The 26,882-nt window shown below is 41.2% G+C and overlaps 1 protein-coding gene and 1 long non-coding RNA gene across 3 annotated transcripts in view; one reads left to right on the plus strand and one right to left on the minus strand.

Moving 5' to 3' along the window:
- The window catches only part of hepacam2 (HEPACAM family member 2), a 113,437-nt gene that overhangs the window by 64,741 nt on the left and 21,814 nt on the right, over positions 1-26,882 (minus strand). The window lies entirely within an intron of this gene.
- The window catches only part of LOC125460289 (uncharacterized), a 37,266-nt gene that overhangs the window by 3,900 nt on the left and 6,484 nt on the right, over positions 1-26,882 (plus strand). The window contains exons 2-4 of one of the 2 annotated variants that reach the window (XR_007249235.2): positions 10,965-11,026; positions 14,253-14,413; positions 25,501-25,791. This is a non-coding gene — a long non-coding RNA (uncharacterized LOC125460289). Of the gene's footprint in view, positions 1-10,964; positions 11,027-14,252; positions 14,414-25,500; positions 25,792-26,882 lie in introns of those variants that run through there. The other variant, XR_007249234.1, reaches the window with a different exon arrangement.

Here is a 26,882-nt window from a genome sequence, read left to right on the forward strand (position 1 = left end):
GGTTGTATCAAGGGGTATAGGTTGTCTTGGAGGTACGTGGAGTCATGTTTTTGGTACGGTTTATAAAGTGGCATGGCTTGGTGTGGGCAAGGTATGGGGAGTGTGTAAGTGAATGGCAGAATGTAAGAAGTGTGGGATTGAGGGAATATTATTGTTTCATTGTTTTGTTAACAGCTTTTAAGTCTTGGATCAACCCATCTCCACACCAGACAAACCTGATGACTACCTCAAAACCATTTTCAGGAACAGTAAAACCCAATTTCAGTTAATTTCTGAGATAATAGGAACTGCAGATACTGGAGAATCCGAGATAACAAGGTGTGGAGCTGGATGAACACAGCAGGCCAAGCAGTATCTTAGGAGCCAGAAAGCTGATGTTTTTGGCCTCGGCCCTTCATCATCAGTTAGTATCTGTTCCCCAGTCCAGGAGATCTAAGTTACAGCATCTGTGGCACTTTCTCCACAGCCAGGTTTCCACAGCCAAGAGTTGTATTAATTCAGCTTTCCCAACACAAATCCAAAATAAAACACATATGAAAAGAAAATGACAACCTGCAATTTCTCCATGTTGATAACATTTACTTTCTCCACAGGGAGGCATTGATGTTCTGCATGCAACTGCCCATCGACACAGAACACTCAAATTTACTTACAAGTGTGTAGGTCTCATTCCATAAGATATTATCATATCAAGTTCCTCAAAGTGCATGACAGGTTTAATAAAATATCTTGGCAATTCAGCATCATCTCAGTATTCCAAAATGATGAGAATGGTCATCTGACCTGATCTTACATAAAATATTTACATTACTTCGAGCATTTTTCCATAATTTTGATTTTCAAATGTTTCATGTGCAAGCAACTGTCATATATGTCCAAGCAATATTTGATCTTGTGTAAAAGTTGATGCTTGAATTTTACCTGAAAACTCTAAATTTACCAAGCCTACGCCACTTGAGTTATACTTGGCCTAGTGCAAAACAAGCCATTTGAAGGCAATTACTAAACTCCTCCTGTGTTACAGAATTCTAAAATTATTTTTTGGTTCCTTTTGTACTTGTTTTGGCACAGTGACTATTTCAGCTGATCACAAGGTTCCCAAGGCAGATTCTGGCAACTCTGATCAGCTGACACAGGTGTGTGGTGAGACTGTGAGACAGTGGTGAAATTCACCCTCTCAAAATTTGCATAACTTGACCTCCAACTGTTTGACTAAAAGTTTGATATGAAAAACTTGATTTTTCCACAGGTTTACACAATAAATATGACAACAGGAAGCGTCGGGCTCTTGGCTCGTCAGCACCATAGAAATGAATGATTCTACACTTTCCTAGTGTAATTGCAAATAGCCTTCAGGCTCCTCTGGGTCCCACAAAGTGAAGCTTTAAATTTATCTTTGTAAAGGCAGTCTTTGACCATCAGCATTGGTTAAGCTGAAGTAAAATGATGCAGTGAACCTATTGAGTAACTTATAGGCTTGAAACCTGAGATAGTTTAAAATTGGAGTGGAGTGGTGTTTCACTATTTATGTTTCAGAACAGAGAACAGAGAACATAGAAAAGTATAGCACAGTACATGCCCTTTGGCCCACGATGTTGTGCCGTGGACTAATCCTAATCCAAAAATAAAATAACCTAACCTACATCCCCCTCAATTCACTGCTGTCCATGTGCATGTCCAGCAGTTGCTTAAATGTCACTAATGACTCCGCTTCCACGACTACCATTGCTAAACTATTCCATGCACTTGCAACTCTCTGAGTGAAGAACCTCCCTCTGATGTCTCCTCTATACCTTCCTCCGAACACCTCAAAATTATGACCCCTCGTGGCAGTCAACCCTGCCCTAGGGAAAAGCCTCTGGCTATCGAGTCTATCCATGCCTCTCATTACCTTGTACACCTCGATCAGGTCACCTCTCTTCCTCCTTTCTCCAGAGAGAAAAGTCTGAGCTCAGTCAACCTCTCCTCATAAGACACACTCTCCAGTCCAGGCAGCATCCTGGTAAACCTCCTTTGCAGCCTCTCCAAAGCCTCCACATCTTTCCTATAATAGGGCGACCAGAACTCGACACAATATTCCAAGTGTGGTCTCACCAGGGTTTTGTGGAGCAGCAGCATAACCTCGCGGCTCTTAAACTCAATCCCCCTGTTAATGAAAGCCAAAACACCATATGCTTTCTTAACAACCTTATCCACTTGGGTGGCAACTTTGAGGGAGCTATGCACTTGAACACCAAGATCTCGCTGTTCCTCCACACTGCCGAGAATCCTGCCTTTAATCACATATTCAGCATTTAAGTTCAACCTTCCAAAATGCATCACTTCGCATTTATCCAGGTTGAACTCCATCTGCCATTTCTCAGCCCAGCTCTGCATTCTGTCAATGTCTCGCTGAAGCCTGAAATAGCCCTTGATACTATCATCGGCACCTCCAACCTTTGTGTCATCAGCAAACATACTAACTCACCCCTCAACCTCCTCATCCAAGTCATTTATAAAAACTACAAAGAGCAGAGGCCCAAGAACAGACCCCTGCGGGACACCACTCAGCACTGACCTCCAGGCAGAATACTTACCATCTACAACCACTCTCTGCCTCCTGTCAGCCAACCAATTCTGAATCCAGACAGCCAAATCACCCTGTATCCCATACCTCTTGACTTTATGAATGAGCCTGCTGTGGGGAACCTTATCAAATGCCTTGCTGAAGTCCATGTACACCACATCCACTGCTCGACCCTCGTCAACCTGTCTTGTGATTTCCTCAAAGAACTCAATAAGATTTGTAAGGCATGACCTGCCCCTCACAAAGCCATGCTGACTCCCTTTAATCACGCTATGCTTTTCCAAATAGTCATAAATCCTATCCCTCAGAATTCTTTCCAAAACCTTGCTGACCACAGACGTAAGACTGATTGGTCTGTAATTTCCAGGGATTTTCCTATTCCCCTTCTTGAAAAGAGAAACAACATTTGCCTCCCTCCAATCTTCCAGTTCCACTCCTGTGGAGAGTGAGGAAGCAAAGATCTTCGCCAGCGGCTTAGCAACCTCCTTTCTCACTTCCCGGAGCAACCTAGGATAAATCTGGTCTGGCCCTGGGGACTTATCAATCTTAATGTTTGCCAAAATTTCCAGCACATCAACTTCCTCAATCTTGATCTGTTCAAGCCTGTTTTCCTGCTCCTCAAAGTTCTCATTCACAACAAGGTCCCTTTCCTTAGTGAAAACCGAAGCAAAAAACTCATTTAGGGCTTCCCCTATCTGCTCAGACTTCACAAGTTCCCTACGCTATCCCAGATCAGCCCTACCTTCTCCCTGATCATTCTCTTATTCCTCACGTATGAGTAAAATGCCTACGGGTTCTCCCTAACCCTTCCTGCCAAGTCTTTCTCGTGCCCCCTCCTGGCCCTCCTCAGTCCACTATTGACCTCACTTGGTTTTTGGCTTGTGTGAGGAGTCCGTCATCTCCTTCTCTCTCACCAGGGCGTCAATCCTATCCCACAACCAAAAAAAAACTTACGTTGATCTCGCACTATTAACACTCAAACGTTTTCAAGGTGCTTCATGTGAGGCATAAGTACAGAGGATGTGTGATGTAATATCATACCACTGTTACAATGAGCAATGCAGAAAATTTGCATGAACCTTCCAAATACGAAATTTCTGCCTAAAACCAGTAGCCTGACAAATTAAGCTCAAGGCATCGAATGTGTGACAAAAACATATTTCTCTCCATTAAAATATTGATACTGTTGTGACAATCTGGTTTATGGTTTGTATTTTAGAATATAACTTTCAGTTTTAGGTATTAATGCATTTAGTGTATGTTAAATGGGAAATTCTGTTTGAGAAACTGGTAATAACACTGATCTAAAGGCAATTCAAACAAGCTTGGAGTGATTACACTTAAAAGGTAACTTATGTTTATCCTCAAGGTCAAAATTAATAATGTGACAGCTGTAAATGATAGGGAGTCTTCTATCTTACAGCAGTTAAACCAGGCCTGCCTTCACTTCAAAAGAATATTTTAATTATATATATATATATATTTGGTTCCTGTTCAAAGGAAGCAGAAAGCAGCTTTGTGGGTCCAACCTGTTTGCAGAAAGGATTGTAAAACCGCATTAACAATATAAATTATTCATGTAGTTTACACAATCAAAGAGTGTCATGGAAGGTAAAATATTTTGTATGCATTTCTGTTTGAAAATATCCCAAAGCATGTGACCTTGTCAGAAAGATGGGCTGTTAGTGCAAGGTTCTTTTGTTATCTGTATCTGCTTATCAGTATCTGTCAGTTAGCTGTGTATGTTTGCTGAGGTGGCAGTTGCAGTTTTGCTGTGGTATGGATTGCAACTCATGAGACTTTAATTGATCGCATGGAAACTATTTGTATGTGTACTTCATCTCCATTTGAATTTGGCAAGGGAAGGCAGGTGTAAAATTTCCTCCAGCTTGCAACTAATAGAAGAAACCAACAGAGGTTCTCGCAGAGATAATGTGAACTGCAGATGCTGAGAACTGCAGACCCTTCATCTAGGCACAAAAAGTCAGCTTTTGTGCTCCTGAGATGCTGCTTGGTCTGCTGTGTTCATCCAGCTCCACGCTTTGTTATCAGTGGTTCTCGCAGATCTCTGAGACAGAAAAGCATCAACTGAGTTACCTTGGAAAGCTGTGGGAAGGTATTTAGGTATCTGCGTGTAATATGAGCAAGGAGCTGAAATATCCACAACAGTGTGAAGTGTGGAAAGGAAAAGAGTGCATTGCCAAAAAATAGGAAAGGATCCCCAAAGAATCTCATCTCAGAAGAAAGCTGGAATACGATGGAGAGTTAACATCAATTCCAGTGAACTCAGGCATTCTTTTCAGTTGGTCTCTAAAGAAGTAAATGCACCATCAAGTTATTTTATACAATATAAGGAACATCTTGGCAGAAATAAAAACACAACTGGACTCACACTTCTTGGAGTTGTAAACTATAATGTTAAATGAATAACAATATTTTGTTAACTCTTGAAATAGAGCAAAGATTTTTTTTTAATGTGAAATCTCATGGTGCAGTTTGTTGAGTTTTTTTTCTGTGGTTGAAACATCTCCATAAGTTTTAATAATCCCTAAAGGTCTGTAAGCATGTTCAACCATCAGGAAAAAGGCTGACATTCACAGCCTCAAGTCTCTCTTTTTTAGTTAATTTAGCAATCTCCAAACCACCATCACTGCTTCAACAATGGAAAACTTTGTAGTTGTGTTTTCTGGGATGATCTCAAAACAGTGTAGGAAGTTTAAATCTTATGCTGGTTTTTGCCTCCAATGTCTGAGAAGCAGACGATACAAGGAATCACTGGTCAGTCATAAACATCGACAGTTATGATATGTATTCTGTTTTAGCCAAATGACTGACAGCTCACGGGATGGCCAGTAAGTTAATACCATTTTGGCTCTCTCCATAATTCAGCAGGTTTATGCTACTGTAACATCGAACACAAGAGCAAAGTTAAGGCCCTATTTCAATTTGTGATCTGTACTTAGATCATTTTGGCTTTGGGCAAACTAAAGAGTTACTCTTGGTCTTGATGACTTAGGTTAAAGAGAAAGTTGAACCAGGGCTGTCAATTCTTACAGTGATCCTTCCTAGAAGTGCAGTTTGTTTAGTGGTTAGGGAGATCAGGATTGGATCATCTTTCACACCCTTCTGTTGAATTCTGCACCATTCTTCACCCTCCTAGCTTATATGTGAGGTAAAGGGGTTACTGGTATCCAGGGAACTGCATTGATCACTCTTTTAAGGGAGGATAGAATGAAATAAAATTCACACTGAAAGAAAAATTATAACGTCTTATCATCAATGTGTTGTATCCATTTTGCATTACTTGCCTTAGTCCTTTGGACTATGTTACAGTACACACAACATACCACCTGTTCATCATATGCTGAGACTGATGACAAATAAAAGCAAGTGTACACATTGATAACATTTTACGGCTGATGACATTATTTTGACTACTCTGTCGCTATATTGCAGCCTCCTGTCGCTAAGCAGCTGGCAAACACAAATAATAGGTGATCTTTCACCACAGTTTATACCCCGAAGCAACAGGATATAGAACGAGGTGGATTGTAAACCCTTTGACATTAAAGTATTTGATTTTAATTATAAGTAACATTGAAAAGCGAGGACAGAAAACGCTGTATTCTATCTGGCAACCTCCAAAAACTGGTACCTACAAATATACTTTCAAATGTTTTCAAAAACATTTTCACTTTATTGCCTTTACTGTCCCCTTGACAATCTATCCTTTATGTTTGCCACCATCTGGAGAACATTGTTAACAACTAAATTACTTGTTGCAGCTTCTCTTTTTTAAGAGTTTGTTTGGATTTCAAGTATGGGATCACAATTCAATTGGTCTATTTCCTTTAGAAATCTTAAGTGTGCATAATGTCTTCTCCAAATCTTCGTTCAGACTGTAGACAATTGCAACCTCTTCAGCTTCTCAAAATTCAGATGCTTTCATAGCTTGTCAGTTTGGTTGCCTTTTCTGCTTTCTCTGGATATTTTTATTGTGGGATGATAACAAGAATTAGACATACTACTCCAGGTGGGCCTATACAGTTTACGATAGAGTATGATCTCCTGAAAACAGTGCTGTATCTTTCATATCCTGAGATCTGTTTGTCATCCTACATTGCTATCACAATATGCACTGTTGTTTTCAGTGAGCAATCCACCAAAGCCCTTCTGCATTGTGTCCTGTCCCTTGGTGCCATTGTTTTGTTTCCATTGATACTACCATTATTTCTCCACCATTGCACTGAATACTACTTGCTAGTCTGCAACTAACATTTCCAATGTATCCAGATTTCTTTGTATATAATTTGCCATTTTTGTTATTATGTGAGCTCTGCTCCAAATTTTATTTCCATTTCCAACATTATACCTATCCCCAGCTCCAAATCTTCATAAAAATTGACAAAAGGGTCCTAGGACCAATGTCTATGAATCTATAGGAATTAGCTGGCAATATGGATTCATTCACTATCATCAATTTCTTTGTATAGTTATCATCACCCTAATGCAAAAGATCGCTCACTCTTCTATGTTCTCTTGACTTACTTGTATAATACCCATTCAAAAACACTGTTGAAATTGAAAGTTATTGAGATCTTTTTTCACAGGACTCTATTGCCTACAAGTTAGACCATAACACCATGAGACATAGGAGTGGAAGTAAGGCCATTCGGCCCATCAAGTCCACTCCGCCATTTAAATCACGGCTGATGAACATTTCAACACCACTGCCCTGCACTCTCCCCGTAACCCTTGATTCCTTTTGAGATCAAAAATTTGTCGATCTCTGCCTTGAAGGCATCCAACGTCCCAGCCTCCACTGCACTCTGGGGCAATGAATTCCACAAGCCCACTACTCTCTGGCTGAAGAAATGTCATCTCATTTCAGTTTTAAATTTACCCCCTCTAATTTTAAGGCTGTGCCCACGGGTCCTAGTCTCCCCGCCTAACGGAAACAACTTCCTAGCGTCCACCCCTTCTAAACCATACATTATCTGTTAAGTTTCTATTAGATCTCCCCTCAACCTTCTGAACTCTAATGAGTACAATCCCAGGATCCCTAGCCGTTCATCATACGTTAAAGCTACCATTCCAGGGATCATCCGTGTGAATCTCTGCTGGACACGCTCCAGGGCTAGTATGTCCTTCCTGAGGTGTGGGGCCCAAAATTGGACACAGTACTCTAAATGGGGCCTAACTAGAGCCTTATAAAGCCTCAGAAGCACATCGCTTTTATATTCCAACCCTCTTGAGATAAACGACAACATTACATTCGCTTTCTTAATTACAGACTCTACCTGCAAGTTAACCTTTAGAGAATCCTGGACCAACACTCCCAGATTCCTTTGCACTTCTGATTTGCGAATTTTCTCACCATTTAGAAAATAGTCCATGCCTGAATTCTTTCTTCCAAAGTGCAAAACCTCACATTTACTCACATTGAATTTCATCAGCCATTTCCTGGACCACTCTCCTAAACTGTCTAAATCTTTCTGCAGCTTCCCCACCTCCTCAGTACTACCTGCCTGTCCAACTATCTTTGTATCATCGGCAAACTTCGCCAGAATGTCCCCAGTCCCTTCATCCAGATCATTAATATGTAAGGTGAACAGCTGTGGCCCCAACACTGAACCCTGCGGGACACCACTCGTCACACGTTGCCATTCCGAAAAAGAGCCTTTTATCCCAACTCTCTGCCTTCTTTCAGACAGCCAATCCTCAATCCAAGCCAGTAGCTCACCTTGAACACCATGGGCCCTCACCTTGCTCAGCAGCCTCCCGTGAGGCACTGTATCAAATGCCTTTTGGAAGTCTAGATAGATAACATCTACTGGGTTTCCCTGGTCTAACATACTTGTTACCTCTTCAAAGAATTCTAACAGGTTTGTCAGGCACGACCTCCCCTTACTAAAACCATGCTGACTTGTTTAATCTGATGCTGCACTTCCAGGAATTTAGAAATCTCATCCTTGACAATGGATTCTAGAATTTTACCAACTACCGAGGTTAGGCTAATCGGCCTATAATTTTCCATCTTTGTTGCGAGATTTTCACTGACTTTAACAATGGAATCAGCTTTGTTCAGCACTGAATTGTACAGCAATTCAAAGACAGTGACATTGAAGCATGTGAGAAGGTTACTGTAAATATGTATAATACTTATATCACACAATTCCACACAAGTAAATTTATTAGTGCAAATACAGCTTGTGTATCTTCGGAAACAAGGTCTTCTCACAGGAACAACCGTGAGATTGTTCAGAGAAAAATCACAGAATGACAGAAACCCCATTGTGCAGAAATAGGCCATGTCGCCCATCAAGTCTGCACAGACTCTTAAAAGAGCATCCCACCCCGACCCACAACCCCACACTATTCTCTCATTTACCCTGGCTAATCCACCTAGCCTGCACACCCTGGACATTACAGGGAAGTTTAACATGGCCAACCCACCTAACCCATAGCTTTGTAGCATGGCAGGGAACCAGAGCACACAGAAAACCCACGCAGACCCAGGGAGAATGTGCAAATTCCACACAGTCATCCAAGGCTGGAATTGAGCCCAGATATGGGATATTGAAATACATGTTACAGTCAAAAGAATTTCTGAATTTAATTATTTTACAATCCTCCTCCCCTGTCTGCAACGGAGATGGTTCTTAACTGTCTTTTTCAAATGTTGTTTAAAGTTGCATTCCCCAAAAGCTATTTGCAAAGTCCAATTAAAAACTGAACTGCAATTAGTTCTTTAAGGTTATTTAACAAAGTGGTGTTTATTGATGTGCTGAAAGAAAAGACAGGAATAGTCTGCACCACATTCACACACACACGCCTGCATGGAAGAAAGAAAGAAAATGTGTAGAAGTTACAAATTACTCGTAAAATCAATGATGTTGGCATAGTTCATGTGAATGAGAGACTGTAATGAGTCAATGTCATGTGGAATTTCTTTTAGTTGGCTAGCTATTTTGCAGGAGCTCAGATCCAGTCAAATTGCCAGTGAAAATGTAGAAGTTGAAAACTGGGATAAAAGTAAAATTGTGCAAATGCTGGAAATGACAAAAAAAATCATGTGCTGGAGAAACTCAGCAGGTTTTGCAGCATCTCTGGAGAGAAATAGAGGACAGAATCTTCTCAGGCCCTGAACGATTTGGGCTATGGTAAGAAATCTGGGAGAATTGCAAAAGACATCGAGCAGGGACGATTTCAATGTTGGGTGCAACTCGTTGCATTTTCCAACAGTTTTGGACGTTCTGGTGAATTGCTCATGCCACAGTGGTGAGATGCCTTTCAATGGGGATTACTATTTGTTATCACAATATTAACACCAAATTTAAGTTTGTTATTATGCAGCTTTTTGTCACACCGCATGGATACAACAAAATGTCAAGAATTCCTGAACTGAAAGTCACTTGGTGACTGCAGCTCGCTCCTTGTTTTTCTGGAGTACCATCTCTGTCTGCAATATTTTAGCGCATGCTCTGGGACACCAGCCCAATTCACCCTCACTTCTATGGATACTGGCATCCAACATGTGCCAGCCTTTCCATATTATCATGGCACATCTTTGGTCCATTTCTGCTCTTCAACGCTGCACTTTGGTTGATGCTGTGAACTATCATTGGAATTATACTGCAAGGAACTTTATGTACAGGGAAATGCACCCAGTTCACAGACTGGACCAGGCTCCTGGCTCACTATTTCATCTTCAATTAGAACTTACCTCGTTTCTCACCAGCTTCTGCTTTGCCTTAGCTGTTTACGCTTTGTCCTCCCAGCCACAATTTAAAGGGTCACACCTGTTGTACTACCTTACTGTTCAATGCAGACAAAAAGCCAAACAGCTTGTCACTCTGGTCAGCAGCAATCAGTAAAGGATTTGGTTATTTTGCATTATGTGATCCAGTTACCTCAATCTCACATCTGTACAATGTTGCAGCAGTTTACATCATAAACACACTCCATGGCTCAAAGTCTCAGGTGAGCAGTCCTCAGTGAAGCTTAAGGAGATGCAGTCAGTGAGGGGGGTCTCATCACAGTAAGACAAGGGAAGCCTCTGATATTAGTCCAGGGGTTTGGACATGTTCATTCTGTTCAAGTTCTTCTTGTAGTTGGTGAGATGTCAAATATCAGACATCTAATTACTTTCTTGGCTCTTTCTACCCTATTGTGTTTTTTCCCTGGTTTGAGATAAATGGGGAGCGTTTGAGTGAGATGAAAATAGATGTGATTGAAGCTCGGGGGAAAGTGGTGAGGTGTCCCAAGTAAGTGAGCAGAGGCAGCACAAAGGTCAAGCAGAGTTTGAACTTTTGGGGGATGGATGAATGGAGTGAGTAAGGAAGGTGGATAATGGAAGAGTGGTTGCTGTTCATGACAGTCTGCTTTTTTATGGCAGTGATTGGCAATGCAGATGGATGCCAGAAGAACCAGCAGCGTGCTGGAGTCAGCAGGCCTCAGGTAGGCAAATGGAAAACTGAGTTGAGTTCATCTAATAATGAAATGTTAATGCATGCAAATCCATGCAAATAGGTATCTCACTACTCACAGGAGAGATTACTGTCCTGCTGTTCAACACTTGTTTAGAAAATGAGTCTTTTTACACTCAACATAATGAATCTCCTTCCTGCTTATTTAACCCTTTCTCCCAACTTTCTCAGCAAGGCCCACTTTGTTCAGTAATTGGATCAAATCCACCCATTATGTTATATACTGACAATATTGATGTGATATTTTACAGCAGAGTCCAGTAATTATCTTGTAAATAATTCCCACTTTTCCTTTAAATTAAAAATAAAGTTATACCTTTTGGTATGTGAGACATATCCAATGATAGAGGAGAATGTTACTACAATATGCTAACGGCTTCTCAAAGTACCGATCATTTCGAATCTCAAAACTACAGTTTCTGGCGTTTATTGCAACTCCATACAGTCAAAATGCTAGTGTCTCCATATATGCATAGAAGTATTATGACTTTTATCAAACTTTTGAACCTATTTCAAAAGCATTCCCTGAGAATCTAATGCCTTAAGAACAAAAATGAAATGATACACAATGTGGTTTAAAATCAGTACAGCTAAACTGTAATGCAAAATTGTTAATAATTTTATGTCTTTTAAATTTCATTCACCCCTTAATCTTCTGACAATTAGTTATCTATATGCTCGAACATCTTTATATCGGCACATTAGATTAGAGTTTCTGCATACATTTAGATAGAAGTTTAATATGGGCAGAATTGAACCAAGCAGCACAAAGATTTCAGGATTCTTAGAAAAGCTGAATTATGCCCATGGTCAATTTAGATATTTTCTGATCAACTGGTTCAAAGATGTTAATATGTACCTCTGGAGCAAACAGGATATAAACCCAGACCTACTGGCCTCGAGGTAGGGTCACTTGCCCATGATCAATTTATGCTGGTACAAAAATCCAATTTCCCAGAGCATTCCACATTTCTAGAGTGTTCATTACATTGTAGCAAGGGTATGCCAGCTCTCATGGTCACATCGTGAATCAGCATAAATAATCCATTATTAGCAATAAATGCATTAACAGGCAGGTGTCCGTTGGTTTTGGTTTGTTGCTGCCTCACCACAACTGTCTGTTATTCTTTCAAGTAATCTGAAATTACTCATTCCCGATAATTAAGTGCAATATTCTTAATTTTGAAACCTATTGTTGACTTTTATTGGTCATCAAGAAAAATAGGTCCCAGTACATTTTCTTTGTCAGAAATTAGCATTTACTATCTAGTATTAATCGCATCTTTAATTAAAATAAAGCACAATCAAATAAGGCTATAAAATCCGAGCAACAGCATTTCTCTCCCACAAACTTTTATTTTGTCCAATTGTGCAATGATGAAGTGATGCTAAAAGATGAGGCCTTCAGGAATGACAAACCTGGCACACTATCTTTGATTCAAATGTCTAAAAAACAGAACATGAAAATAAACAAAAGTGGCAAATACATCAAAATGGAAAGGGGAATTCTCCTCTGGTGCCTTTCCCCTGCACCGAGTAGGATTGCCCTCGCTTGTGCATTTAATTATCACTCATAAGAAGAGACTTGTCTGGAACTGGTTCTCTTCATACTTTTTTCAATTTTAAATCTGATGCCTCCCAAGGATCTATCTTTGTTCCCCCTTCTCCCAATCTTTTCCTATCTATATGTCACTCCTTGTCAACGTCATAAGAAATACAACCTCAGGTGACATACTGAAAAAACCCAATTCAACATCATCACCTCTTCTCTTGACCCTCGACTATATCTACGTTGTCAAACTGTTTGTCTTTCATTGAGTCAGGATTTAGTGGATAAATAGGAATATTCTCCAACTAAAAACTGATTTTCAACCCATGTCTTCAGCCACTATCACAAACGTTGCCACTGTTTCCAAATCTCTGCATACAAGTTAATCGTCATTGTTTGTAACCCTGGTGTTCTGGTTAACCCTAAGGCCAGCTCCACCCCTATATTTGCTTCAATACCAAGACCACTTACTTTCACCTTCATGATACTTCCTGACTTCAAACATGCCTCAACCAACCTGCCAATGAAACTGTCAACAATGCATTTTCTACTTCTAACCTTAACTATTCCAAAGCTCACTTGCCAGTTTCCCATTTTCCATCTTTCATAACCCTAAGGTCACTCAAAAAAATTAGCTTCATGTACAGGCTGGTAATTCGTAATGTGAAAATCTTGAGACCAACTGGCTTTTGGATAAAGGACATTTTTAGTTTTGGGTCCATTGCAGTCTGTTTTGGTCTTTGGGAAAAAAAAATCTTTGCTAAACCCAAGCTGACTTAAAAAGGAAGCTTTCTTTCCAAAGGGCCCAAGTTCAACGTGTCTCATCGGGTCAGTTTCTGAAAAGGCCTTCAGTTTTTAAGTCTTTTCAATTTTGGGGTGTATGGATAATGGATTTCTGACTTTTAACCGAGATTGTATCAAGTCCCATTCACTATCATCCCTGTTCTCACAGACTTCCACTGACTACTGGTCTAACAATACCTTGATTTTAAAATTCTTACCCTAACCACCAGTCTCTAACCACTACTTTCAACACTACAACCCTCCAGGATCTCTGCACTCATCTACAACTTCATTAGCCCATGATCACAGAACCTTCAACTGCTCAGATCCGAAATGCTGGGCTTCTGTCCATGAACATCTCCAGCACCTACCTCTTTCCATCTTTAAGAAACATACTAAAAGCTATCTCTTTCTCCAAACCTTTGGCCACTTAGATTCTGAGAGTCAAAGAATCATACAGCACAGAAACAGCCCATTCGGTCCAACTTCTCCATGCTGACCAGACATCTTAAACAGAACTAGTCCCTTTTACCTCTGTATGACCCATATACCTCGAAACCTTTCTTACTCATGTCTTTCTATAACTTTGATTTGATGCAATTTTTATCTGATGACACTCTTGAGAAGCACCTGGCATGTTTTCTTGCAACAAAAGGCTTATCAAAGTAAGTTGACATTGTTGCAGTTTAATAAAAGTGTTAGGTTGGATTTTTATGTAATGATATTATAAACAATATCAAACTGGGTTATGCAGCTCCTTTAATATGCTGCAAATTTATTTAAGTGTGAAACTGTCTGGATTTTCTTTGTCTTTGAATTAAATGTATCACTTTCACAAAGACACAGTTGCAGTTTTAACTTCCAGGGGATGGCTGATATTGGATATTTCATTCAGAATAAATAACAAAAACATACTCCGTGATTTTCCTATATTCTTGGGCTCAGCTAAAAATGAACAGGACTGTGCTGTTACATGTGGAGATGCAGACCACAGCTTTTCTGCGAATGCAATAGTTAATAATCATGGTAAGTTTGTTGATTTCAAATATATCATCACATTGGCTTTGATCAAAGATGAAGTATATCACCAAGTGTTAATCTTTCACCTTTGCTACGTTACTACTTTGAATCTATTGCTACTTTGTTATTCAAAACACATCTCATTCAAATTTGGCTTTTGATAAATGACACTATTTATGATGTGGAACTGTTCAGCAAAGCACAGCTAGTTTTCCCTGAAGCTGCCGATATTTTATTATTTTTATTGCAATTCTCTCAATTTTTTCTCAAGCTAATTTCTTTCTCAACCAGCGTAAAAAGCTGTGGTAGTCTCAAGGTGCTAATAAGCAGTACATGTTTGCATGCATCTTATTGATATCATTCATATTCCATTCCCAAAATAATGCAAATAACTTGCTCAGCTGACACCAATAACATTTAACAGTATGATACCAGCATTTTCATTTTGAGGGAATGTTATTTTATGCTGCAATGAACTGTAGAAGATGTACAGTCAAAAGTATCATTGGCATAAAGAGTATGCAATTCAGGAAGTGTTTGCTCAAGATAACTTCACAGAGAGTAAGTCAGACTAAATTGTATGCCAATAGAAAGAAAGAGAGACTTGAAGGAGTGATCAACGTCTTGAGATCAAGGCAGTTAAAGGTGTGCTGGAATAAGGGGTTCATCGTAGAGTAGAAAGTGCTGTGGGAATCAAAGGGTTGGAGGTGTTTACAGATATAGACTCAGAGAGTCATAGAGTCACATGGCATAGAAACGGTCCCTTCGATCCATCTTGTCCAGGCCAAACAAGTTTCCCAAACTAAACTGGTCCTATTTGCCTGTATTTGACCCATATCCCTCTAAACCTTCCTTATTCCAGTACCTGTCCAAATGTCTTTTCACTGTTGTAAATGTTGTACCAGCATCTACCACTTCCTCTGGCAGTTCATTCCACATACAAACCACTCTGTTTGAAAACGGTGCCCCTCAGGTCCCTTCTAAATCTTTCTCCTCTCACCTTAAAATTATGCCCTCTAGTTTGAACTCCCCTATCCTCAGGAAAATACATTTGCTATTCACCTTATCCATGCCCGTCATGATTTTATAAATCTCTATAAGGTTACCCCTCAATCTCCCAACTCCAGTGAAAAAAGTCCCAGCCTACTTAGCCTCTCCTTAAAATTCAAATTCTCCAGTCCTGGTAGCATTCTTGTAAATCTTTTCTGCACCCTCTCCAATTTAATGATATCTTCACTATAGCAAAGCGACCAGAACTGTTCACAGTACTCAAAAACTGGCCTCACCAACATGACATCCCCAACTCCTATAATCAATGATCTGAGCAATGAAGACAAGTGTGCTAAACACCTTCTTAACCAACCTGTCATCTTAGGACTCAACTTTGGAAGAACTATGTACCTGAACCCCTAGCTTGCTCTGTTCGACAACACTTTCCAGGGCACTTCCATTAACTGTGTCTGTCCTGCCCTTGCTTATCTTACCAAAATGCAACACCTTGCATTTATTCAAATTAGACTCCATTTGCCAATCCTTGGCCATTGGCCAAATTGTTCAAGATCCCTTTGTAATCGTTCCTTGTTGTCTACTTTACCACAAATTTTGGCATCATCCACAAACTTACAAACTGTGCCTCCTATATTCTCATCCAAATCATTTATATAAATGAATAACACTAGTAGACCTAGCACCGATCCCTGCAGAACACTGCTAATCACAGGTCTTCAATCCAAAAAACAACCATCCATTACCACCTTCTGTCCCATAACTTGAAGCCCATTTTCTCCCCAATTGGCAAGCTCCCACTAAATTCCATGTGATCTAACTTTACTGATCAGTCTACCATGTGGAACCTCGTCAAAGGCTTTACTAAAGTCCACGTGGACGATGTCTATTGCTTTGCCTTCATCTGTCTTTATGGTCACATCCTCAAAAAAGATACTCAGGTTTGTGAGCTAAGACTTCCCACAAACAAAGCCATGCTGACTATCCCCAATCATTGCTTGCCTCTTCAAATGCATGTAAATCCTGTCTCTCAGAATTCCCTCCAACAACTTACCCAGCATTGACGTAAGGCTCAGCAGTCTGTAGTTCCCAGATAGGGAGGGAAAGTCCATACAGGAATTTTAATCAGGAGGAAGATGTAAATGTGATGCTCTGTGGTACTGTGAGCCGAGCTGTGACATTTTGGATAAATTTGAAGACTGGTTGGGATGGATAGGAAAGTTAATTCCATGGCTAGATCTTCTAACAATTAGCTAATTACTGAGTCCCAAAACATCGTGCTATCTTTGCATCACTGACATGATATCCAGAAGTGAGATCTCTGGTATCATCCAGTCTGGTATGAAGGAATGCCTAAGACCAAATGGAATGAGGGAACCAGTGATGGGTATATTACTAAAAAGACATCTGGTTTTGAATTGTTTGTATAAATATAGGGAGCAAGTAATCAGTGGCGGTGAATTTTATGGAGTGCAGCTAACTAAATGAACCTCTCATAAAATCGTGGAGTTGAATATTGTTTAAAAACAGTTATCGTTTAGGTAACTGTTGGTAGTAGAAGATGGGGGAATCAAAATTTAACATTTTGGGTAATGTTTTAGTGAAGATCTGGAGCTCGGGTTGTGGCTGGAGTTGATTCGCCGAGCTGACTGGCTTTCATACAGACATTTCAGCTCCCCCCTGCCTGTTTTGGTGACATCTTCAGTGCTGTCTAACCTCCAGTGGAGCACTGTTATTCTGTTCTGTTCTGAATTCATACGGTCCAGTCTGTCATGGAGGGTAGTTCTGTTTCCAGCTTTGCTCCGTAGTGGTAGGAGGTCTATTTCAATATGTTTGTTTATGGCACCAGTGGTTGAAAACCGAGCTTCCAAGAATTCAGAATTACAAATCCTGATTTACAACAGTAACCACCCCACTGCCCACAAACAGAGCTGTGTCAAGACTCTGCTTAAACGAGTGATGACACTTCGCAACACCCTGGAGGTACACAAAAAACAAAGAGGAACACCTGTACAAAGTCCTTGCAAACAATGGGTATCCTAGCAGCTTCATCTGCTGATGCTTGGCAAATGAACAACACCAAGAAGAGACAGTACGCCCCAACCATTGGCCACCCTACCTTATATTGGAAACATATTGGAATTGACTAGAAGACTCCTATGACCTCTTGGAATAATGACAGCACACAAACCAATAGCCACACTTTGCCAGCTACTCTCAAAGATGAAAGACCCCATAGTCACCATGAGCAGGACAAACGTGACATACAAAATACCATCCAGCAACTGCGCTATGCAATACGTAGGACAAACGGGCAGGAAACTCATCACCAGCAGATATGAACACCAACTTGCAGCAAAACAGGATGACAAACTCCCTCATTTCTATTCATTCCAATAAAGAAGGACACCAGTTTAACTGGGACAATGTAACAGTACTAGGTCAAGTAAAACAAAGACGAGAACGAGAATTCACAGAAGCCTGGTTTTCAACCACTGGTACAGTAAAAAAAATGTTGAAATAGATCCCATCTACATATATCACTCAGGAGCAAAACTGGAAACAGAACGAGCCACCATGTCAGACTGGACCATATAAATTCAGGAAGGAACAGAACAACAGCACTTCAATAGAGGTTACACAGCACTGAAAATGTCACCTACAAGGGGATGAAACATTTGCACGAAAACCAGTCAGCCTGGCTAACCAACCAACAACTCCATTTTGGGGAATGATTATCCACCTCTATTTTGTGAGATAATAGGGGTGCTTTATGGCCAATGGAAAATAAAGTTCCAATATGCGTCTTGGTTATTTCTTTACCAAAGAGGGAGTAAGGTATGGCCTTAGCACAATTGTTACCATGCAGAAGCAAACTAAGAAATAAAACTTTTTTCAGAAGTGGAGCCTAATGATTTGAACATGGATGAAGTTTTACAGATTGTCAACTTTTATGGACAAAATATATCAACAGGATAAAGAAGATTGACTGCTTCTGAGGTGTTGTCAGATTCTGACACATTTCGAAAGGCTGAGGGTAGCACTGTTGAAAATTGCCAAATGGAATTCAGTATGTTGCATGCTTGCCTCCAGAAATTTAATTCGGAAATTACCCAATCTGTGCTGTTTTTAAGGTATTGAACTGTACCCAAAGTTTCAACCATGAGCAGACTTCTTGACAGAAGTTAAATTTGTGGATAAACATACTCCACTAGGGCGAATGTCGGAAGTGCTTAAAAAAAAATTCCAAGGGAAGCATTCCTTCTTAGTAGCATTCAGAGCACAAGGGCAGAAATTGGCAATACCTGAGAAAATATTAACAATTTAGCAAGACCACCAAGATACAGATCAGGGTGACAGGACAAAAAGAGAACTGTAAATAATAGAAGGAGACCAAAAATGGTATTGATACTTCTTAGAAGAGAATTTGGGAATTACAGTAAGCAAAATAACCCTAAAAATGATCAGGGTGTAGTCAATAAATATTTCAGGTGTGATTCAAAGTACAATTATGCCATGAACTGTCCCAAATACGATAACAAAGTACTTGAAACTCAACATGAAACAGCAGATTTGAAAGATGGTTCAGCCCAGTGATGGATATGTTGATTGCAGAGTTTTTTTTTTAACTGAGCTGTATCAGACAGTGGATGTATATCATTTGTATGTGGAATCAATTGGTTAAAATGCTACCTAGAGTCTCCAAGCGAAAAAGGACTAGGAGAAAGCGAAGGAATTTGGGAGTTCCACCAGCTTCGGATAACATTAAATTCTTTAAATTCATGCCATTCCTTAAAAAAAGGTCTGAATCAATCATTTGACTCAAGTAAATGTAAAATATCTTTGTTGTCATGTAGTCTTTTGATCGAAACAAGCACAGCTGAAACTGATATGGAAAATGACAGCCACTGTATTTGGAAAATCTGTGAATTTGCAAATTGCACAAGTGGAACACCATTATATTCCATTAGTGGAACATAACCTCCCCACTGAAGAAATTAGAGATGCTGCTATTGTGCGCAAGCTGTGATACTTGGATGTGAGACTTGCAACAGTGACAGTCTGTGAGGGTGAAATGAAGTTTGTTGATGCTAGAATGAATTAAAATTGGTAGGTATTGTCGGTATGTGATCAATAGTGTTCGAGTGAATTTCTGCGATTGAGATGAGCTACATAGTTGGTCATGTATTGCACCTGAAGATGTTTTTACTTGCCAAGATCACTTTGTGCGTGGCCATTGACCTTCTTAAGGCACTGCATCAAGTTATTTAGAGCTTGACACTCACCGTTAACTCCACAGCTACCTGGTCCCACTGCCTTTCGAACATGTGCCTGCAGTCTCCAGCCCTCTACTTCTGAATGCTGGACATCTTCCCTCTTTTAAAGCACAGTCACTAAGATCTCCAGTGCAAGTCCAAATCTTGGGGGCCTCTCTATCCCATGATGTGCTATTTCTTGGTGTCCCAGCACAAATGCATTCTTGCTCAACTCTTAGCACCTGCTCTCGGTACAATGCTCCTTCACTTTAACAGGAAGAGGTTACATTTAAGCAGCAATGGCTAGAGTTAATTAGTGTTAGAAGTTTACAGTTTTTCACTCCCTGTTAAACTGCAAAGCCAATGAGCAAAGTTAGCATTAGCCATACACAAAAACCATTGAAAGAAACAAGCTGCACAGGATGCTGTGCTGTCTCATTTCAAGCAAGTTGCAATCCCCCAATCTGTCTTTGGGTACTGAAATAACTCCATGACAGCCGGTATTCCATCAGCAGATCACCTTTCATTACCCTCCACAGTGATCAAAAATGCTCTCGACCGTGTCTCCTGCATTTCCTGCAACTCATCCCTCACACCCACTATTTGCAATAATAACCAAACCAGAATCCCACTCGTCCTCACGTACCACCCGACCAACCTCCAAATCCAACGCATCATCCTCTGACATTTCCACCATCTGCAATCTGACCCTACCACCAAAGACATTTTTCCCTCCCCACGCTTATGAGCTTTCCGGAGGGACCACTCTCTCCGTGACTCCCCTGTCCGCTCCACACTCCCCTCCAGCCCCACCACCCCTGGCAGTTTTCCCTGCAACTGAAGCAAGTGCTACACCTGCTCCTATTCCTCATCCCTCACCCCTATCCCAGGCCCTAAGAAGACTTTTCACATCAAACAGATGTTCACCTGCACATCTGTCAATGTTATATATTGTATCCACTGTTCCCGTTGTGGCCTCCTCTACACTGGGGAAACCAAATGGAGGCTTGGGGACCGCTTTGCGGAACACCTACGCTCTGTTCGCAACAAACAACTACACCTCTCAGTCATGAACCATTTCACTCACCCATCCCTCCCCCGACTCCTCGGATGACATGTCCATCCTAGGCCTCCTGCATTGCCACGATGATGCCATCTGAAAGATGAGGGAACTGCATCTCATATTTCGCTTGGGAATCCTGCAGCCCAAGGGTATCAATGTGGACTTCACAAGCTTCAAAATCTCCCCTACCTCGACCACATGCCAAAACCAACTGAGCTAGTCCCTGCCTCCATAACCATTCCTCCCACATCAAGCCCCACCCCATCCCCTACCCACTAACCTCATCCCGCACCCCCCCCCCGCCCGACCTATCTGTCCTCCCTGGACTGACCTACCTCCCCCTAACTTCTCAACTACAATCACCTTCATTGGCTCTAAACCTGCATCTTTGAACTGTCTGTCTCCTCTCACCTTTCTCCTTCATCCATCTTCTATCTGCCTCCCCCTATCTCCCTATTTATTTCAGAATCCCCTTCCCCTCCCCCATTTCTGAGGAAGGGTCCCGACCCAAAACATCAAGCTCTCCTGCTCCTCTGATGCTGCTTGGCCAGCTGTGTTCATTCAGCTTCACACCGTGTTATCTCCTATGAGGTCCCCCTGGCTGATGTTGTTCCGATCACTCCAGTCCGTATTCAATTTATTCCCATGTTCTTTCAAATAGGAGTTTGGACTTTAGTTTTTATATCTGTTCCACTGTTTCAGATGGATTGAACCTAAGTGCTGATTTCAGTAATTGACCCACTCCACTGGATAACAATTATGTCACTTGCCTCATAATAGTCATTACGATTGGAACAGTTTACTTCTTCGGGTCCCCGTTGCACAAGCACAAACATGTTTTATGCTTTATTGTATCATATGGATGATCAGCAGATGATTTTCCTTGTTTCTGATCTTGTGAATGCAAATCCACAACCCACAACCAATTCAAAATCACCTGCATATTTGCAATCGCTTCCTCGATACTCATTATCACCCTCTCTGGTATTTCCCAAATAGGAAACTGCACAAGTTCAAAATACATACCAACACAGTACCTTGTTTTGAGGTTATTTGTTGAACTATGGCAGCACGGTGACACAGTGGTTAGCACTGCTGCCTCACAGAGCCAGGGACCCAGGTTTGATTCCACCCTCGGGTGACTGTCTGTGAGGAGTTTACACACTCTCCTCGTTCCTGCATGGGTTTCCTCTGGGTACTCTGGTTTACTCCCACAGTCCAAAAATGTGCAGGCTAGATTGGCCATGGAAAATTTCCCATTGTGTTCAGGGATGTGTAGATTAGTGGGTTATAGGGGGACAGGTCTGGGTTGGATGTTCTGAGAGTTGGTGTGGACTTGCTTGGCCGAAGGGCCTGTTTCCACAGGGTAGGGATTCTATGAAACAGCAACATTATATTGCTTGAATGGTAAGGCAGGAGACAGCTATAGCTTTTGAGTCACTGAATGCAATTTACAGTAATTGTCTTCAACTCATCTCAAGTAGGAAGCAGGAATAGTTCAGCCAATAGCGCCTTCGAAGAATATTTAAATTAAAATGCAATAGTCATTGAGCAACAATAGATTTCACTTCAAAGATTAAATAATCTGTACATTTTCACTAAAGGATGTGTGAATTAAAATGCATTACAAGTGTAAATTCATATTATTCATTTGACAATAATATGATACAAGTTATCCTTGAATACAGTTACGTCATTACAGTGCCTAATTCCAGGCTGTTTGCACTGAGTAAACCAAGTTCTGGGATATAGTAAAAGTATTTCTTTTGACTCATATAGCCACATTTGGAACATCACATTGCATTCCAAATTTGTCAATGCAATGGTTCTGGTCAGGTCTCAAAGTAAAATGACAAAAGTAATAATAGGACTTAAAGTGAGGGTCCACTTAGAATTTAACACATTTTTATAGGAAAAGACAAAAAAAATTGATTCAAACCATTAAAATGCTGAAATATACTGACAATGAGACTGTAAATAGATCTTTTAATTTAAGTACTATTGTCGGACAAGAGGTCAGTTCAATAAATATAAACAAAACCTATAGATCTATAGTAGCTTCATTTCCAGCTTAGTGGATGCGCAAGCCATGGATTTCCAAAGTCAGAAAATCCATGAAACAACAACATCAAAAGAACAAGCGTCACTGTGGGATGGCTCATGCTCGTCTCATATTTGGCAATCATATAATCATATTTCTGGCACAGATTGTTGATTAATAACCTGGTATGAAAATTCCTGCAGGAGTCTCCTCTCCAAATTCTAGGGCACACTGTTGAAGCTCAAAAGAATTGGATTGTCCAATTTTCCTAATGCGAATTGATAGCTGCTCAGTGCTTTAACCAGTTGGCCCACTTAAAGTTTTATTTCTGTCATGGATGCTTCATTTGAAGTATGATTTTAACTTCTTTAAACATAGGATTTGCATTACAAATGTGGAAGTATGAAAAGCAAATAATTGGTTATTTTGTGCACTGGTTGAATTGCCTGAACAAGAAACTAAGCTGTGGTGAAACTATTAAAAACCATACAGGATTCTCCCCTACTCTGGAAGTCTATTGTCTTCCCTATGCACCAACTGACTTGATGTTTGGGCAACTACAGATCTGAAGTTTCTCTTGATGCTTGATAATCCTCAATCAATTCAAAAGTCCATCCTGCAGTTTATGTGGGAAACTTACTACTCAGATTCAATAAGATGAGCATCATAACAGTCATCATTCCTTGACAATCTATGACGTGACCATTAAATATCCTGGGGAATTGCCACTGACCTGAACTCCACCTGAATACTGTGGCTACAAGATTAGGTCAGAGGCTCATATTCTGTCATGAGTAACTCAACTCAGGTCACCTTAAAGCCTGTCCACCATCTACAAGGCACAGTTAGGAGAGTGACAGAATAATCCTCACTTGGTCCTATGTGAATATATCTCCAACAACACTCAAGAAACTTAACTCTATTCAGTAGGAAGCAGCTCGCTTGATTTGCACCCCACTACCTTCAATATTCGCTCCCTCCACCACAGTGTTAGCAGTGTATCATCCAAAAGATGCACCGCAACAATTCTCCAAGGCTCCTCAGATACTCCAAACCTACAGCGTCCATCATACAGAAGGATAAGAGCAGAGATCAATGGGAACACCACTCTTGCAAGTTACCCTCAAGCTAAACACCATCCTGACGTGGAGGTAAATCAATGCTCCTTTACTGTTGATGCATTAAAGTTGTAGAACATCGTTCTGAACAGTACTATTGACGTACCTACATGCAAATCTACAACAGTTCAAGAAAACAGAACACCACGATCTTATCAAGGGCAAATAAGGATGGGCGGTAAATGCTGTTCTAGACAGCAATGTCCCACATCATGAATAAATAAAGAAAATACATTGCAATAATGCTTTTTAGAAGTGTAGGTGTGGAGTGAAAGGAAAGAAGAATCATTAGAGCAGTAACTTTTAGATAGTTTTTGTAACATTTCCAGATTAAAAAGCAGAATTGAAATTTAAGCAAGGGTGCAACATCAAAATGATGACAGCTCGGTCATTCTCAGAAAATTGAAGCAACAGCAAAGGCCTGAAATGTGAGAATGAGACACCAGAGAAATTCCTGACAAACCAGACTGTTGATGAAGCTAATCTTTTCAAATTATGAATTCAGTATAAGGAAATAGTCTTTGAAATTGTAGCTATCAAAGTGTGAAGGGCAGAAACCATTGCTGGGATGTGAGGATTGCTTGCAAAGCCAGCATTTATTACTTGCTCCTGATCACCCTTGAGCTAAGTGACCTACCACATGATTTTGGAGGACAGCCTGCAGACAGCCAAATTGCTGTGGGTCTGAAGTCACATGCTGGCCAGAGCCAGCCAAGTAAAGATGACACACTTCCCTCACTAAAAGCGCAACAATTGATGATAGTTTCATGCCACATTATAGCTTTCAATTTTAGATTTGCTTCACTATTTTTAAATTTCACCATCTGTCAGGATGGGAATTGAATCCACATCTCCTGAACATTGCCACAGCAGCTGAATTACTTGCCTAGCGGTGTTACCTCTACACGACTACCTTCCCATAAATGCCACCATTTTGTCTTATTGGCCTCATACTAATTTGGCAGATGCCTGGGAGCTCCAGATTCCATTTATCATCTATTCAAAGTAGTTGGAAAGGCAGTTGGAAATCAACTGGAAAATGAGAGCGATTTTGACATCAGGGCAGTCTCACAGTTCAAAACTGCACTGATTATTGAAGGGATGCCTCACAAAGCAAAGCCTTATCTTATGCTCGAAGATCCCCCTTCAAACTGCACTCACTCGTACTGTCATGACCATGGATGAGAACCCCAAAGGATTATGAATAATTTTAACGTCATTTCAGACTATGTTTTTAAAAATAAATTTGATACAGCCAAAAATAGCTGCAGATGTAAATTAAATGACTGGGGAGCAACAGACCCAAGGAATGTCACAACTGGTGATGCAAATAAAACTTCAAACAACAGCCCTTTAAAGGGAGAAAGAGGCAAATCAAAATAGGTTGGGCAGTGCAAGCCACTGTCTGCAAATTATGTCCCAGACTATGAACACATCTTGTGTTTTCTCTTTGAACAACACACAAGGACAGGAGTTTAAAAGCCAGTTTTAACTCTATTGGAGTAGCTTGTCAGACTGACTGTTCTCAGGTGAACTAGTCTGGGTTCAAGCATTAGCAGACAGTGAAAATCACTATTGAACAACTGACCCTTGTCTTCCCTGTGTTGCAGGTAGAGTGAACTTAGATGCTGAGAGTGCTGCAAATCAGTTGGAACAAAAGGACAGTACAATAAAAGACTCTCCCTCAACCTGATTGCTAGAATTCAATCACAATCAAAATAAATCTCAACTACAAATATTCAGCCAATCTGCAAAACTGAAAATTGTGAAACTGTTTAGTATCAACATCAAACGTACCAGCAACCTTCAGTGTAACAGCCACAACATTTAAATATCTGCTGATAATAAAATGTGAGGCTGGATGAACACAGCAGGCCCAGCAGCATCTCAGGAGCACAAAAGCTGACGTTTCGGGCCTAGACCCTTCATCAGAGAGGGGGATGGGGTGAGGGTTCTGGAATGAATAGGGAGAGAGGGGGAGGCGGACCGAAGATGGAGAGAAAAGAAGATAGGTGGAGAGGAGAGCATAGGTAGGGAGGTAGGGAGGGGATAGTTCAGTCCAGGGAAGACGGACAGGTCAAGGAGGTGGGATGAGGTTAGTAGGTAGGAGATGGAGGTGCGGCTTGGGGTGGGAGGAAGGGATGGGTGAGAGGAGGAAGAGGTTAGGGAGGCAGAGACAGGTTGGACTGGTTTCGGAATTCAGTGGGTGGAGGGTAAGAGCTGGGCTGGTTGTGTGGTGCAGTGGGGGGAGGGGACGAACTGGTCTGGTTTTGGTATGCGGTGGGGGAAGGGGAGATTTTGAAGCTGGTGAAGTCCACATTGATACCATTGGGCTGCAGGGTTCCCAAGCGGAATATGAGTTGCTGTTCCTGCAACCTTCGGGTGGCATCATTGTGGCACTGCAGGAGACCCATGATGGACATGTCATCTAAAGAATGGGAGGGGGAGTGGAAATGGTTTGCGACTGGGAGGTGCAGTTGTTTATTGCGAACCGAGCGGAGGTGTTCTGCAAAGCGGTCTCCAAGCCTCCGCTTGGTTTCCCCAATGTAGAGGAAGCCACACCGGGCACAGTGGATGCAGTACAGCACATTGGCAGATGTGCAGGTGAACCTCTGCTTAATGTGGAAAGTCATCTTGGGGCCTGGGATGGGGTGAGGGAGGAGGTGTGGGGGCAAGTGTAGCATTTCCTGCGGTTGCAGGGGGAGGTGCCGGGTGTGGTGGGGTTGGAGGGCAGTGTGGAGCGAACAAGGGAGTCACAGAGAGAGTGGTCTCTCCGGAAAGCAGACAGGGGTGGGGATGGAAAAATGTCTTGGGTTGTGGGGTCGGATTGTAGATGGCGGAAGTGTCGGAGGATGATGCGTTGTATCCGGAGGTTGGTGGGGTGGTGTGTGAGAACGAGGGGGATCCTCTTTGGGCGGTTGGGACGGGGGCGGGCTGTGAGGGATGTGTTGCGGGAAATGCGGGAGACGCAGTCAAGGGCCTGCTCGACCAC

This window comes from Stegostoma tigrinum, chromosome 2 (assembly GCF_030684315.1).
Source record: "Stegostoma tigrinum isolate sSteTig4 chromosome 2, sSteTig4.hap1, whole genome shotgun sequence".
NCBI classification, from domain to species: Eukaryota; Metazoa; Chordata; class Chondrichthyes; order Orectolobiformes; family Stegostomatidae; genus Stegostoma; species Stegostoma tigrinum.